Raw genomic sequence first — 15,197 nt, 5'->3', positions numbered from 1 at the left:
ATTATCATAGAATTAAGAGGTTTTGATAAAAAATACTGGTTGTAGAAATGATGATGGAACCTATTGTACAAAATTCATTTAGCTTATCTATCTTTGGAAATAGCCAAGGGAAAAACTTTTCTTTGGTGGTTTGTTTATCTAGGGATTTTACTTCTAAAAAGAGAGGGCTTTCAGGAAAGAAGACATTGCAGAATTAAATTCTAAGTGGGTTTGTGAAAATGAAAATTGGAGATGGCTAATTCAATTAATTTCTATTCATGCCATCAGTGAGACAGGAACTCTGAGCATCATATCAGATGCAAGAAATCAAGTGAAGCAGGACTCGGGAAACCAAATGGCTTTCCGAGAATTCAGTTTCAAGAGCCACAGAAATAGTCTTGGTTCAGTTGTGTCGACAAGCTCAGCAGCCCTGAGACCTTTGTTTCGTTTATAAGGTCCATACCGGCCATAGAACACATTCCACAAGGGGGAGCCGATTTGCCTAAATGAGTGAGTTATTTCACTTCATAAATCACTCTGCTGGTAATTCACCTGTTTTTGTTGAAACTCGGAGCTCGTTCAGCCACCTCTGACAATTCTGAATTGAATTAAAACAAACAAACAAACAAACAGTCTCCCTTGGAATGAAAGGATACTGTAAGAGTGGAAAGCAGTTACAAATAGGCTTTACGATTACAGAATCTTATAAATGGGTCCCCAGGACAAGATTGACCTGGGCAGTTTAAAGAAATGCACATTTCTGGGCTTCACCCCAGACCTAACTTATCGAATTAATATCTCATGGGCTGGGGCCAGGAATCTGCATTTTCAACAAGCTGCACAAGAGGCAAAAGAGGTTTTTTGTTGTTGTTGTTTTGTTTTGTTTTTAACATATAATCTATTATTTGCCCCGGGGTACAGGTCTGTGATTCATCAGTCTTACACATTTCATAGCACTCACCATAGCACATACCCAACTCCCAATGTCCATACCCAGCATCTTCTCCTCACCCCCTCATCCCCCAGCAACCCTCAGTTTGTTTCATGAGATTAAGAGTCCCTTAAGATTTATCTCCCTCCTGATCCCATCTTATTACATTTTTTCCCCTCCCTATCTCCCATGACCCCCTGCCCTGCCTCTCAGATTCCTCATATCAGAGAGATTATATAATTGTCTTTCTCTGATTGACTTATTTCACTTAGCATGATACCCTCTAGTACCAACCATAGCATTGCAAATGGCAAGATTTCATTTGTTTTAATGGCTGCATAGTATTCCATTGTATATATATACACATCTTCTTTATCCATTCATCTGTTGATGGACAGCTAGTTTCTTTCCATAATTTGGCTATTGTGGACATTGCTGCTATAAACATTCAGTTGCATGTGCCCCTTTGGATCACTACATTTGTATCTTTAGGGTAAATACCCAGTAGCGTGATTGCTGGGTCATAGGGTAGCTCTATTTCCAACTTTTTGAGGAGCCTCCATACTGTTTTCCAGAGTGGCGGCACCAACCTGCATTCCCACCAACAGTGTAGGAGGATTCCCCTTTCTCTGCATCCTTGCCAACATCTGTCGTTTCCTGACTTGTTAACTTTAGCCATTCTGATTGGTGTGAGGTGGCATCACATTGTGGTTTTAATTTTTATTTTCCTGATACCAAGTGATGTGGAGCACTTTTTCATGTGTCTGTTGACCATCTGGATGTCTTCTTTGCAGAAATGTCTTTTCATGTCTTCTGCCCATTTCTTGATTGGATTATTTGTTCTTTGGGTGTTGAATTTTAGAAATTCTTTCTAGATTTTGGATACTACCCCTTTATCTGATAGGTCATTCGCAGATATCTTCTCCCATTATATCTGTTGTCTTTTGGTTTTGTTGACTGTTTTCTTGCTGTGCAGAAGCTTTTGATCTTGATAAAGATCAATAGTTCATTTTTGCCCTTCCTTCCCTTGCCTTTGGTGATGTGTCTAGAAAGAAGTTGCTGCTGTTGATGTTGAAGAGGTGGTTGCCTATATTTTCCTCAAGGATTTTCATGGAGTCCTGTCTCACATTGAGGTCTTTTATCCATTTTGAGTCTATTTTTGTGTGTGGTTTAAGGAAATGGTCCAGTTTCATTCTTCTGCATGTGGCTGTCCAATTTTCCCAACACCATTTGTTGAAGAGACTGTCCTTTTTCCACTGGATATCATTTCCTGCTTTGTTGAAGATTAGTTGACCATAGAGTTGAAGGTCCATCTCTAGGCTCTCTCTTCTGTCCCATTGATCTATGTGTTTAAGCCAGTACCATATTGTCTTGATGATCAGCTTTGTAATAGAGCTTGAAGTCTGGCATTGTGATGCCACCAACTTTGGTTTTCTTTTTCAACATTCCTCTGGCTATTCGGGGTCTTTTCTGGTTCCATATAAATTTAAAGATTATTTGTTCCATTTCTTAGGAAAAAAATTGATGGTATTTTGATAGGGATTGTATTCAATGTGTAGATTGCTTTAGCCATCATAGACATTTTCACAATATTTGTTCTCCCAATCCATGAGCATGGAATGTTTTTCCATTTCTTTGTGTCTTCCTCAGTTTCTTTGATGAGTACTTTATAGTCTTCTGAGTACAGATTCTTTGCCTCTTTGATTAGGTTTATTCCTAGGTATCTTATGGTTTTGGGTGCAATTGTAAATGGGATCGACTCCTTCATTTCTCTTTCTTCTGTCTTGCTGTTGGTGTATAGAAATGCAACTGATTTCTGTGCATTGATTTTTATATCCTGTCACTTTAATGAATTCCTGTATGATTTCTATAAGTTTTGGAGCGGAGCCTTTTGTGTTTTCCACATAAAGTATTGTAACATTTGCAAAGAGCAAGAGTGACTTCTTCTTTGCTGATTCGGATGCCTTTAATTTCTTTTTGTTTTTTGAATGCTGAGGCTAGGCCTTCTAGCACTATGTTGAATAGCAGTGGTGATACTGGACATCCCTCCCATGTTCCTGACCTTAGGGGAAAAGCTCTCAGTTTTTCCCCAGTGAGAATGATATTCACTGTGGGTTTTTCATAGATGGCTTTGGTGATATTTAGGTATGTCCCCTCCATCCCTACACTTTGAAGAGTTTTGATCAAGAAAGGATGCTATACTTTGTCAAATGCTTTTTCTGCATCTATTAAGAGTATCATATTGTTCTTGTTCTTTCTTTCTTTAATGTATTGTATCACATTGATTGACTTGCAGTTGTTGAACCAACCTGGCAGCCCTGGAATAAATCCCAGGGCGTTGTGGTGAATAATCCTTTTAATGTACTGTCGGATCCTATGGCTAGTATTTTGGTGAGAATTTTTGCATCTGTGTTCAACAAGGATATTGGTCTGTAATTCTCCTTTTTGATGGCGTCTTTGTGTGGTTTTGGGATCAAGGTAATGCTGGCCTCATAAAATGAGTTTGAAAATTTCCCTTCCATTTCTGTTTTTTGGAACAGTTTCAGGAGTGTAAGTATTAAATCCTCTTTAAATGTTTGGTAGAATTCCCCTGGGAAGCCATCTGGCCCTGGGCTCTTGTTTGTTGGGAAATTTTTGATGACTGCTTCAATCTCCTTACTGGCTATGGGTCTGTTCAGGCTTTCTATTTCTTAACCTGGTTCAGTTTTGATAGTTTATATGTCTCTAGGAATGCACCCATTTCTTCCAGATTGTCAAATTTGCTGGCATATAGTTGCTCATAATATGTTCTTATAATTGTTTGTATTTCTTTGGTGTTGGTTGTGATCTCTCCTCTTTCATTCATGATTTTATTTATTTCAGGCCTTTCTCTTTTCTTTTTGATAAGTCTGATCCAGGGTTTATCAATCTTATTAATTCTTTCAAGGAACCAGCTCCTAGTTTCGTTGATTTGTTCTACTGTTCTTTTGGCTTCTGTTTCATTGATTTCTGCTCTGATCTTTATTATTTCTCTTCTCCTGCCAGGGTTAGGCTTTCTTTGCTGTTCTTTCTCCACCTTCAGGTGTAGGATTTGGTTGTGTACTTGAGACCTTTCTTGTTTCTTGAGAAAGGCTTGTATCACCATATTTTCCTCTCAGGACCGCCTTTGCTGTGTCCCACAGATTTTGAACAGTTGTGTTTTCTTATCATTTGTTTCCACGAATTTTTTTCAATTCTTCTTTAATTTCCTATTGACCCATTCATTCTTTAGTAGGATGCTCTTTAGCCTCCTTGTATTTGAGTTCTTTCCAACTTTCCTCTTGTGATTGAGTTCTAGCTTCAGAGCATTGTGTTCTGAAAATATGCAGGGAATGATCCTGCTTTTTTGGTACTGGTTGAGACCTGCTTTGTGACCCAGGATGTGATCTGCTCTGGAGAATGTTCCACGTGCACTTGAGAAGAATGTGTATTCTGTTGTTTTGGGATGGAATGTTCTGAATATATGTGTGAAGTCAATCTTGTCCAGTGTGTCATTTAAAACCTTTATTTCCTTGATAATGTTTTGCTTGGAAGATCTGACCATTTCAGTGAGGGGGGTGTTAAAGTCCCCTACTATTATTGTATTATTGTTGATGTGTTTCTTTGATTTTGTTATTAATTGGTTTTATAGTTGGCTGCTCCCACGTTAGGGGCATAGATATTTAAAATTGTTAGATCTTCTTATTGGACAGACCCTTTGAGTATGATATAGTGTCCTTCCTCATCTCTTCTTATAGTCTTTGGCTTAAAATCTAATTTATCTGATAGAAGGATTGCCATGCCAGCTTTCTTTTGATGTCTGTTTGCCTGGTAAATTATTTTCTACCCCCTCACTTTAAATCAGGAGGTGTCTTTGGTTCTTTTTTTTTTTTTTTTTTAAAGATTTATTTATTTATTTATTTGACAGAGAGAGATCACAAGTAGATAGAGAGGCAGGCAGAGAGAGAGAGAGAGGGAAGCAGGCTCCCTGCTGAGCAGAGAGCCCAATGCGGGACTCGATCCCAGGACCCTGAGATCATGACCTGAGCCGAAGGCAGCGGCTTAACCCACTGAGCCACCCAGGTGCCCCGGTGTCTTTGGTTCTAACATGAGTTTCTTTCTTTCTTTCTTTAAAAAAAAAGTTTTTTTTATTATGACAGAGAGAGATCACAAGTAGTCAGAGAGGCAGGCAGAGAGGGAGGAGGAAGCAGGCTCCCTACCTAGCAGAGAGCCCGATGCAGAGCTTGATCCCAGGACCCCGAGATCATGACCTTAGTCATAGGCAGAGGTTTAACCCACTGAGCAGCACAGGTTCCCCTAAAATGAGTTTCTTATAGATAGCATATCAATGGGTCTTGTTTTTTTTTTTTAATCTATTCTTATACCCTGTGTCTTTTTATTGGGACATTTAGCCCATTTACATTCAGGGTAACTATTGAAAGATATGAATTTAGTGCCATTGTATTGCCTGTAGGGGACTGTTACTGTTTATTTTCTCTGTTCCTTTCTGGTCTACTACTTTTGGGCTCTCTCTTTGCTTAGAGAACCCCTTTCAATATTTCCTGGAGGGCTGATATTGTGTTTACAAATTATTTTAACTTTTGTTTGTCCTGGAAGCTTTTTATGTCTCCTTGTATTTTCAGTGATAGCCTATCTGGATCCAGTATTCTTGGCTGCAATGTTTTTCTCATTTAGTGTTCTGAATATATCATGCCAGTCCTTTTTGGCCTGTAAGGTCTCTGTGGATAGGTCTGGTGCCAATCCCCCATTCTATGTTACAGACTTCTTGTCCTGAGCTACTTTCAGGATTTTCTCTTTGTCACTGAGATTTGCAAGTTTTACTATTAGATGATGGAGTATGTACCCATTTTTATTGATTTTGAGGAGGGTTCTTCCTGCTTCCTGGATTTCTATGCTAGTTCCACTAACCAAATTAGGGAAATTCTCTGCAAATTTTGCTCCAATATACCTTCTGTCCTTCTCTCTCTTTCTTCTTTTGGGATCCCAATTTTTCTAATATGTTTCATTTTATGGTATCACTTATCTTTTGAATTCTCCCTTCGTGGTGCAGTAATTGTTTGTCTCTCTTTTTTCTCAGCTTCTTTATTCTCTATTATTCGGTCCTCTATATCACTAATTCTCTCTTCTGCCTCATTTAGCCTACCAGTAAGAGCTCCATATTTGGTTGCACCTCATTAATAGCTTTTTTGATTTCAACTTGATTAGATTTTCATTCTTTTATATCTCCAGAAAGGGATTCTCTAATATCGTCCATGTTTTTTTGAGCCCAGCCAGCACCTTGATAATCATCATTCTGAACTCTAGTTCTGACATATTACTAATGTCCATATTGATTAGGTCCCTAGCCATCAGTACTCCCTCTTGTTCCTTTTTTTGTGGTGAGTTTTTCTGCCTTATCATTTTATCCAGGTAAGAATAGATGAATGAGAGAACAAAGAAGAAAAAGCATAGCAATGATCCCAGACAAATATACATTAACAAGTGGCTCAGTTGGTTAAGCCTCTGCCTTTGTCTCAGTCATGATCTCAGAGTCCTGAGATCGAACACTTCATTGGGTTCTCTGCTCAGCAGGGAGCCTGCTTCCCCCTATATCTCTGTCTGCCTCTCTGCCTACTTATGATCTCTCTCTCTCTGTCAAATAAATAAATAATCTTTAAGAAGAAAAAAAGAAAAAAATATACACTAACCAAATCAGAAGAGACCCAAAACCCAGGGGGAGAAGAAAAGGGGAAGGAGAGAAAAATCTATCTATCTATCTATATATCTATCTATCTATCTATATTAGACTGGCGAATAGAACAGAGTTCAACATTTGATTTTGGGTGTATTTTGGTCTGTTAGAAGAAACTACTTCCCAAAATAAGGGTAAACATGATGAAGGGCTAGAATACTAATGTAAAGATGAAAATTAAAAATGATTCTAAAAAAGGAACTGATAAGGTAAAAAGTTGTTTGAAAAAAAAGGACAGAAGAATGTGATCAGGCTGGAGACTAGAATAAAGCTATGTGCTAGATTTAGGGTATATTTTGGCCTATTAGAAGAAATTGTATCCCAAAATTTTAAAGGGAAAAAAAAAAACCCTATATGTATACAATATGTAAGGTCAAATAAAATGAAGGGATAAAATTTAACTTAACAATGAAAATTTTAAAAGATTTTTAAAAAGGTATTGATAAGATAAAATAGTTAAAAATGTTAAAATAGGAAAGAGGAAAATTTTTAAAAATAAAATTAGAAAAAAATAAAAGATTATGGGGGAAGAAGCCATGAATTCTATGTGTTTTTCTGGAGTTCTCATTGATCGATGAACTTGTTCTTGGCTGGATGTTCTTGCTGATCTTCTGGGCGAGGAGCCTGTTGCAGTGATTCTCCAATATCTTTGTCCCAGGTGGAATTACACCGCCCTTGCCAGGAGCCAGGGTAGGTAATCTTCTCAGGTTTGCTCTCTGTAGCTTTTGTTCCCTGAATGCTCTTCCTAGAGCTTTGGAGGAGGAAAATGAAAATGGCACCCTCCCAATCCCCTGCCCCATAAGAGCCCAGAGCTCAGGGCTCCCATCCTCAGTGCACCCTCAGAGAAAAGCAGTCAATCCCTCCCATCTCCCTGTCACCAGCCAAGCTCAGAGCTCATCAAGCCTGTGACCGATCATTTCTGTCTCTGGCACATGGCCCCATTTGGAGTCTCCAAGCCTAGCAGATTCCTGCAGCGCCCTCCTGCACTGGTCCTCCCAGAGGAGGAGGGTGAGTCTCCCTGTTTCTGCTGCTTATTGGGTCCCTGCCCAAAGAGTAGTGGCCCCACTGTGCCTTTGATTACAGTTTAAGGTAACCCTGAGGTGAGAGCGCACTCCTCTGCCCTGTCTCTCTAGCTGGCTTCCCTGCTCAGATACCTGGGGTCTCACACTCAGACACCCCTGTTCTTTTTGTGTCCTTGTGGGTCCTGAGACTATACTGTCTCCGCAGGTGCTCCACCTCCCTCTTACTTTCTGAAAGGATATCCCTCAGTGGAGCAGACTTCTAAAAGTTCTGATTTTGTGCTCCACTGTACTACCACTTGCTGGGAGCTGGACCCTCCCCCCATGGTCTATCTTTCTGTCACTTTGGATTCACTTCTTTGCATGTCCTACCTTCTGGAAAGTGGTTGATTTTCTGTTCCTAGAATTGCTGCTCTTCTTCTCTTCTATCTTCTATTGAGTTTGTAGGTGTTGGAATGGTTTGATAACTATCTAGTTGAACTCCTGGGACCTGATGAAATTTAGGTCTCCACTCCTCCACTATCTTGTTCCTTCTCCCAAGAAGTTCTTTTCAGACTGAATTTTGATCACTAGAACTAGGGAATTGTTTTGATGACTGTCACAAGGATGGAGCAATCATGTTTGGATTTGTGTGGAAATTGGAGTTCTTTCTTGTAAGTTTGCCCTTTTGCAACTAACACTAATGAGTCCAGTTGAATTGCAAAGAATTTTTTTTCTATCCTTATTCATAAGGAATGTAAGACAGTGGACCAAATTTTTAAAACCCCATCATGTGACTCCTGTAGAATATTTGGTATACTTGGATATATTTATGTTTTGATAACCCTTTTCAGTTGGGTTTGAATGGCAGAAGAAGTTGGAACCTAATTTTTTTTAGAGTAGGATTTACTCCTCTGAACTCAAATCCTAATGATTTTTTAAAAGACCTGGGATTATTTCCAAATTGAGATCTGATCTCCTAAATGTCAAGTTCACTTTTATGTTCCTTCTATCTCTTCTGATCCCATTTGTCTCATTTGTGCTTGACTCTTCACCAAATCACCACCCTATCTGGGCTTTGGAATCCTCATCTGTAAAGTGGGAATAATGACAGGGTATACCAACCACTGTTTTCATGAAGATTAACAAGAGCCACTAAAACACCCTCCTGATTTGCAGTCTTAAATTTCCTTCTCATGTTCTTGCAACCAGCAGCGCAACTCATCCTCATCAATGTCCAGGCAATTGGCTGAAAGCTATTTTTTGAGAGAAAATGATAGATAAGAACCAATAACCTTTCACTTATCCATTTGTCTCAAGGGGTCATATGTATTCCAGCAATTCATCCACCCATGTAATATCTATTGCTATGACTCTCCAAGCATTGAAATTAGATCTGTCTCAGGGCAGGGTTTTCCCAACTATCCAGCTCTTATGCACTTTTTCAAATACAAATTTTAGATCTATTCTTAGATAATATGATTGAGGATTTCTGGGAGGAGAGGGTGCTGGCATCAGAATTTTAAATGAGAATTCCCCCCAGAGCACTAAGATTGGATCAAGTTGGGGGTGTTGTCTGAGGGTGTTACTGTCCCTTATTAAACACAGCACTGATTTCTGTTGTAAAAATGTCTGGCTGTTTTGGTCCCTTGGTACAATCTGGTTTGAATGGGACTGGGCAGCCGGGGGCTGACTTTTATTTCACTGTGAGCCCTACTTGGAGGATTTCCTTTTTGTGTATTTTCTCAGCTGTGAGAATGAAAACAAGGTGGCTGAGCAAAGAGTTGGTGTTTAATCATAAAAGCACCCATATTGTAACAAGGGCTTTTTGCGCATTCATTGGAGGTTTCTCAGAGAACGTGTTCAGAAGGAGCACTTCCTTCTGCTTCCGATTCTGCTAGCCATTCTTCTCTATGGATGTTCCTAGCATTTTAGAATTGCTACAGTAAGAGATATTAGGATGCGTTGAGTGAATCCCATCCACTGTGCTCACTGTCACCCTCCCTATGTCAACTCATTGTTTGAGATGAATAATGGCCCATAGGTAAACTACATGCAGGACTTGGTGTTGAACTTTTCTCATGTTCTTTGATGTTAGATGACCTTGGTGAAACGATTTGGGGAACCACACTGATCTTCGCAGGTTACATCCCAGGCTCATTCGGCAGGTGGCAGCTCTGGGCACTGTTCCAACCACCACACATTCTCAGGCTTGGTCTCAGAGACTCCACGTTGCCTGCTGGGCATTGCAAAGGACAAGCTGACCTTTTCTGAACTGATGGAGAGTAGTCTCAGAAATTGCACTTGAGCCTGGAAAGATCTGTGTTCCAGCAGCGCTTCTGTGATCTTGTGTGTGTGGTAGGGAAGTGTCCAAGCCTTATGGAGCACCCTCACCTGTGAACAAAGGGTGAGGGCCATAAAGCCTCCATCACAAGGCTCTGAAGATTGAATAATACAAGGTATGCAAAGCACCTGGAAGACTGCCCAGCTAGTGGAAAAAAAAAATGAAAATTCAGTTGCTTCTACCATGACCAAGTTTATCAATTCTTAAATGTACATAATTTTTTCATATTTTTAGCTTCCTCGCAGATGAGGATGTGTCTCACAGTTGGTGGCATGCCACAGTTTAACTGGCAGTGCTTTTTCTTCACTGCACATGAAGAAGTGGCATGTTCTACAGTTGATGGCACTTTAGGTTGGATGGAAAATGGCAGCAACCATCACTGTTATTATGATAGTATTTGGATTATGTACCATAGGACCATGTGTATTCTCTGATGAAAGCATTTAGCAATGTGTAGCTCGTTTCAAAAATTTTTTGGAATCACTGCTGGCCAGTGAACTTTGTCTCTCTTTCATCTATTCAGTGAATCTGCAAAATGATCCAGAATTCCTAATTGTGGGTGCCTGCTTCTCCACACATTGAAGTGCAGAAGTTTCTCTCAGGAAGAGCTACTTGGTCTCCCTTGTAATAAAACACACACTAGTTACAATAAGAATGAGGTACATTTTTTTTTTTTTTTTTTTGCCAATGAGATTGACTTAGAAGAAGCAGTAATATGGAGAAGAGATGAGACAGTGGGAACGAGGGGACTATTGCATGCTGCTGTTGGGGATGTACTTTTTTAGGGAATTCTTTTTGAGATGTCTACCAAAATTAAAATGCACATACTCTTTCTTTTTTTTTAAGTTTTTATATAAATTCAAGTTAGTTAAAATATATGGTATGTACATAATCTTTCACCCACCAATTTCACTTGGAAATTACCCTATAGATATACTTGTTTATATGCACAAAGATGTTCATTGAAGCAGTGTTTTGTGTGTGTCTGTGTTTGAGAAATAGAGAGAGAGAGAGAGAGAAGACATAACCTAATTTCTAGAGTAGAGGAATATTTATTATGTACATGGTAGATGCCTGGTACATCCATTCAGCAATTGCCAGAATGAGGGGGACCCTGTATCTTGTAACATGCAGTAGCATTCATCATGTATTGATAAGAGAAAAAAGGGGCATTTTATAAAATCATGTTGAAATAGGTAGCAAAAATGGCTGGAAGACAAGAAAGTGTTGAAAGTGGTTATTTGGGTGAAGTAAGGAAAGAGAGGAGTGATTTTATCTTTCATGTTATTTTCCTCTCTGCTATGCATGGATTTGTTTTAAACCAGGATGCATGCGGTATATTTAAAATAAAATCCTGATTTGAAAAATGCCCCACATGATCCTTCTTTCTCCTAGTACACTAAAAAAAATTCCATTTATAAAAATTTGATTTATTCACTCTTTTCTGGAACACATCTACTCCATTAAGGTACAACAATACAGTTAAATGACCCATTGCCAATGGCTTTCAATAAGAACTTTCTTCTCCACTGGCCATTTCCTCTGCTTGGAGACTAACAAACTTCCAGGGAATTAGAATCTCCCAACTGAAGTGATTAGAAACTTTCTAACACTCACAGTGCAATTAGGTTCATTTGAAATGAATCTATGATTACAAAAGATTAGCAGATAGAGTTTCCCAAACTTTACTGATCACATTAACTCTGTGGTGCTTTTTTAAAAAGAGAGACTCTTTTATCCTTTCTCCTCCATTCTGACCTAATAAATCAAGGTTGGTGTCCTGAACCTTTTTTTTTTTTTTAATTTCTCAAAAGCCAGGTTAGGGAACTCCTGTCTTGCACCGTGTGTCTTCTCTTTCTTCAAAATTACTATGTGATGTGCAAGTTATTCTCCCTAGAACGGGTGTTTCTATTTATTGGCTCAGTAACTGGGAACATGTTTACAGTTACCAGAAGTTTATTTACATGCAGAAGGAATGCACAAGTGAGAATGGTATTTCTTAAGCTTCTCCAGTAAAGTTTTCAGTTACAGAGAACGGCATCTTAGAAGATCGCAGCTATGACATCTGTTGAGGGAAAATGATGGGAGGCGGGACTGATGAGAGCTGTTTGAAGAATCACTTTCCAACAATCTAAAGAAACAAAGAGCTTCTCAAGGCAGTCTAGGTGGATGTAGGGGCCCTTGCTGAAATCGTTTCCTTTAATGCTTACCTTTTGTCAAAGCTTTGGCTATGGTTCTCTTCGTAAAATGGACATCGAGCTTGAAGAAATTCAGCTTGGTCTTGAATGTACATATCTTTTCCCCTCCAAACTATGTCACCTAAAACATTATCCAGAGGTTGGTTTGAACTGGGCTTGGCTTTAAGAGAACTACCTATCAAGACCTTTGATTTGTCGCCCCACCCCCCACGCCCCCCCACTAATTCCTACTTTCGTGGAGACTTAATCTGATTTTCTTTGGCTCACAGTCATTAAAAATAAAAATAATGCTTTCATGCTGAAAAAATTGTGCTGACCCTGCCTGTTTCTCTAGATTCATCACTCACTGCCCCCACTGTTCATGCATCCCTAGCTCTGACCTGAACTGTTTGCCCTTTCACGAATGCTCTGAGCTACTCCATACTCTGTGCCTTTACCCATTGCTGTTCTTTTGTTCTTCCTTGTCTTTTTGGCTTGGCTAACTCCTTCCCTTTAATTCCAAAATCAACCTCTCTGCACCCCTCTGATCTTGTCATCAGTAATTATCATTTTACTCTCTAAAAATTCTATTTCTGTGTTTGGATCTGCACAGAAGATCTCTGGACAATGTATTAAAAATTAATAACAATTGTTTGGGCAACTGAGGGACTGGGAGACAGGGATGGGGTGCTTCATTGTACATATACTTTTCGTTCCTTTTGAACTTTTGTATGATGTAAATTTATACCTATTCCAATCAATGAAATTCACATTTAAAAACAATAACAAATCTCAGCTGCAGAAGAAATTCTATTCTATACTCTTCTCAGATTAACATATTTTAGGCATATTTCCAAATCTGTCTCCTTTAAAAAAATCTTTATTTTTAATTTCACAAGTAATATGTAAATTCTCTCCATTATAAATGCCAATGCAAATTAGTCTTTCTGCTACCAGCCTTCTCTAACATGGTACTCATGTAATTTCCATTCTGGTCTTAAATATGTCTTAAGTTGAATATTAAAAAAAAAAAAAAACCCAAAAACCTCTGGGGTGTGTTACAAACCTGAAGAGGGTGAATTGTTTACAAATTGTGGACTCAAGGGCACTTTTAAATTAGTAATGTTGGGTTTTGCTGGAAGGGTTTATTAGGGTGACCAGCTGTCCCATTGGTTGGACTTTCAGTGTTAAAACTGGGGAAGCCTGTTCAAAGAGGGATGCCTGATCAGTTAGAATGGACACTGGCCCAGTGAAAAGGGATGCCTGATATAAAAAGCCATACTGGGTGCTAGTGCATGGCAACTGATTAGCAGCCCTGGTTTTATAGCTCTTTCTTTAAATTTCCAGAATCATTGTTCATCAACTGAATGACATTTTTAAAAAGACCTTAAATTCTACTTTAACTTTCATAATGAAATAAGTGGCATAAAGAAGAAATTTCTATGACATTTGATGCTGTTATGTTCTTAACTGAAGCTGGGAGATTTATCACCTTTAATGGTGCATGCAAAGTAAATCTTATTTTTAACTCTAGATTCAAAAAGAAAATATACCATTCTGACATTTTTTTTTTTCCAAAACAGGCAAAGGTTTACTAAGTCTAGAAGCACTGAATACAATTGTATAGTAGGGTAGAAATAAGTAATTAAAAAGTAAATTAGCAGATGAAAATAATGAGTTTGTGAGTAGGAGAGGCAGCAAGACCTATAAAAACTACTCAAGCTGAGAAGAAAGTGAAGAAGATTAATTTCAGTTAGAAGTTGATGTAAAGAGCTCATGCCATTTTCACCTAAAATGGAAATCACACTGAATAAGGTTGTGCTAGACTTTATTGACCAGTTTTCTCTAGGCCAGTAATCTACGCAAGAGTGACAGCAAATAAATGTGGCAGAGCAAACTAAAGAAGTTTTTCAAAATAAATATCTTTAAATAGCAGTAAGCTAATTAGTTAAAATAGCAAACAACTCCGAAAGCTAGCTGATGAAGAATTTTACCTCTTTGAAGCTTTTTTCTCCTATTCACAATTTCATTTCCTCATTTCAGGAACCTATAAATAAAGGAAGCAGTTTCATATATTCTGTGGATCTTTGCAAAAAGATGAAAGCTACAGACTGGAGGCTTTGTACACAGATGGGTTAGGTAGATCACATAGAACATTTTAAAATGGTTTACTTTGGACATTTCTGATGGTTTGGGGTAACCAGAGTAGGAATTCTTTAGCTAGAAATCTTTCTGGAAGGACAAAACCAACTAAAATTTAGAAACTGTCTGCAAAGTTTTGGGTTCACATAACCATGTGTGTTTTTCTGCAGGAAAAATCCTCAAATTTCTTTGAATTTTTCAGGGAGTTCTGTCATCCCTATAGTGGACAGGGGCAGGTTGCCCCAGGAAGGGCCACTTTGACATGAAGATTATACTGAGTTAAAAGGCAATTGAAACCCAAAGGATTCAGGAAAAGCTCTTTACCTCCCCCCTCAAACATCACCAAAGAGTTTAGATAGAGAAATTGCTGCAGGAAGAGAGTTATCACCACGGATAACTGCATTTTGACAGAAAGTAGGTGTGGGAAACCAGGAGAAACTTAGCAAAGCCTGTTTGATCAAAGTCCTCTATGTCCCATTGTTTCTGAGTGGCCCGGCAAACATTTATTTACCAAACATTTACTCTTTTTCATCTTCCTGTGAATTGTGTTCTGCCTCTTTGAAATCTCAGACCCGAAGACCCATTTTCTTAGTTCAGAATGACATGTATACCTCATAATGTCCGACTTTGGAGTTTCCATGTTTGTGCGGATTCACTTTATGTACACTATTAAATTTGATTTTCTCCTGTTAATCTATCTCATGTCAATTTGCTTCTTAGTCCAGCAAGAAGTGTCATAAAAGGAATAGGAAATTCTTGCCCGCCAAAATCTCCCATAACGTTTAGTATAAACTGAAGTGCAACGAAAAAGTTCTTTGTCTCTATCTCTGCCTCTCTCTAATCTTTTGGCAAAAGGGCTTTCTGTTTGCTTTACTTG

Source organism: Meles meles, chromosome 20 (genome assembly GCF_922984935.1).
Source record: "Meles meles chromosome 20, mMelMel3.1 paternal haplotype, whole genome shotgun sequence".
Taxonomy (NCBI): Eukaryota; Metazoa; Chordata; class Mammalia; order Carnivora; family Mustelidae; genus Meles; species Meles meles.
Note: the sequence above shows the minus strand (reverse complement) of the source record.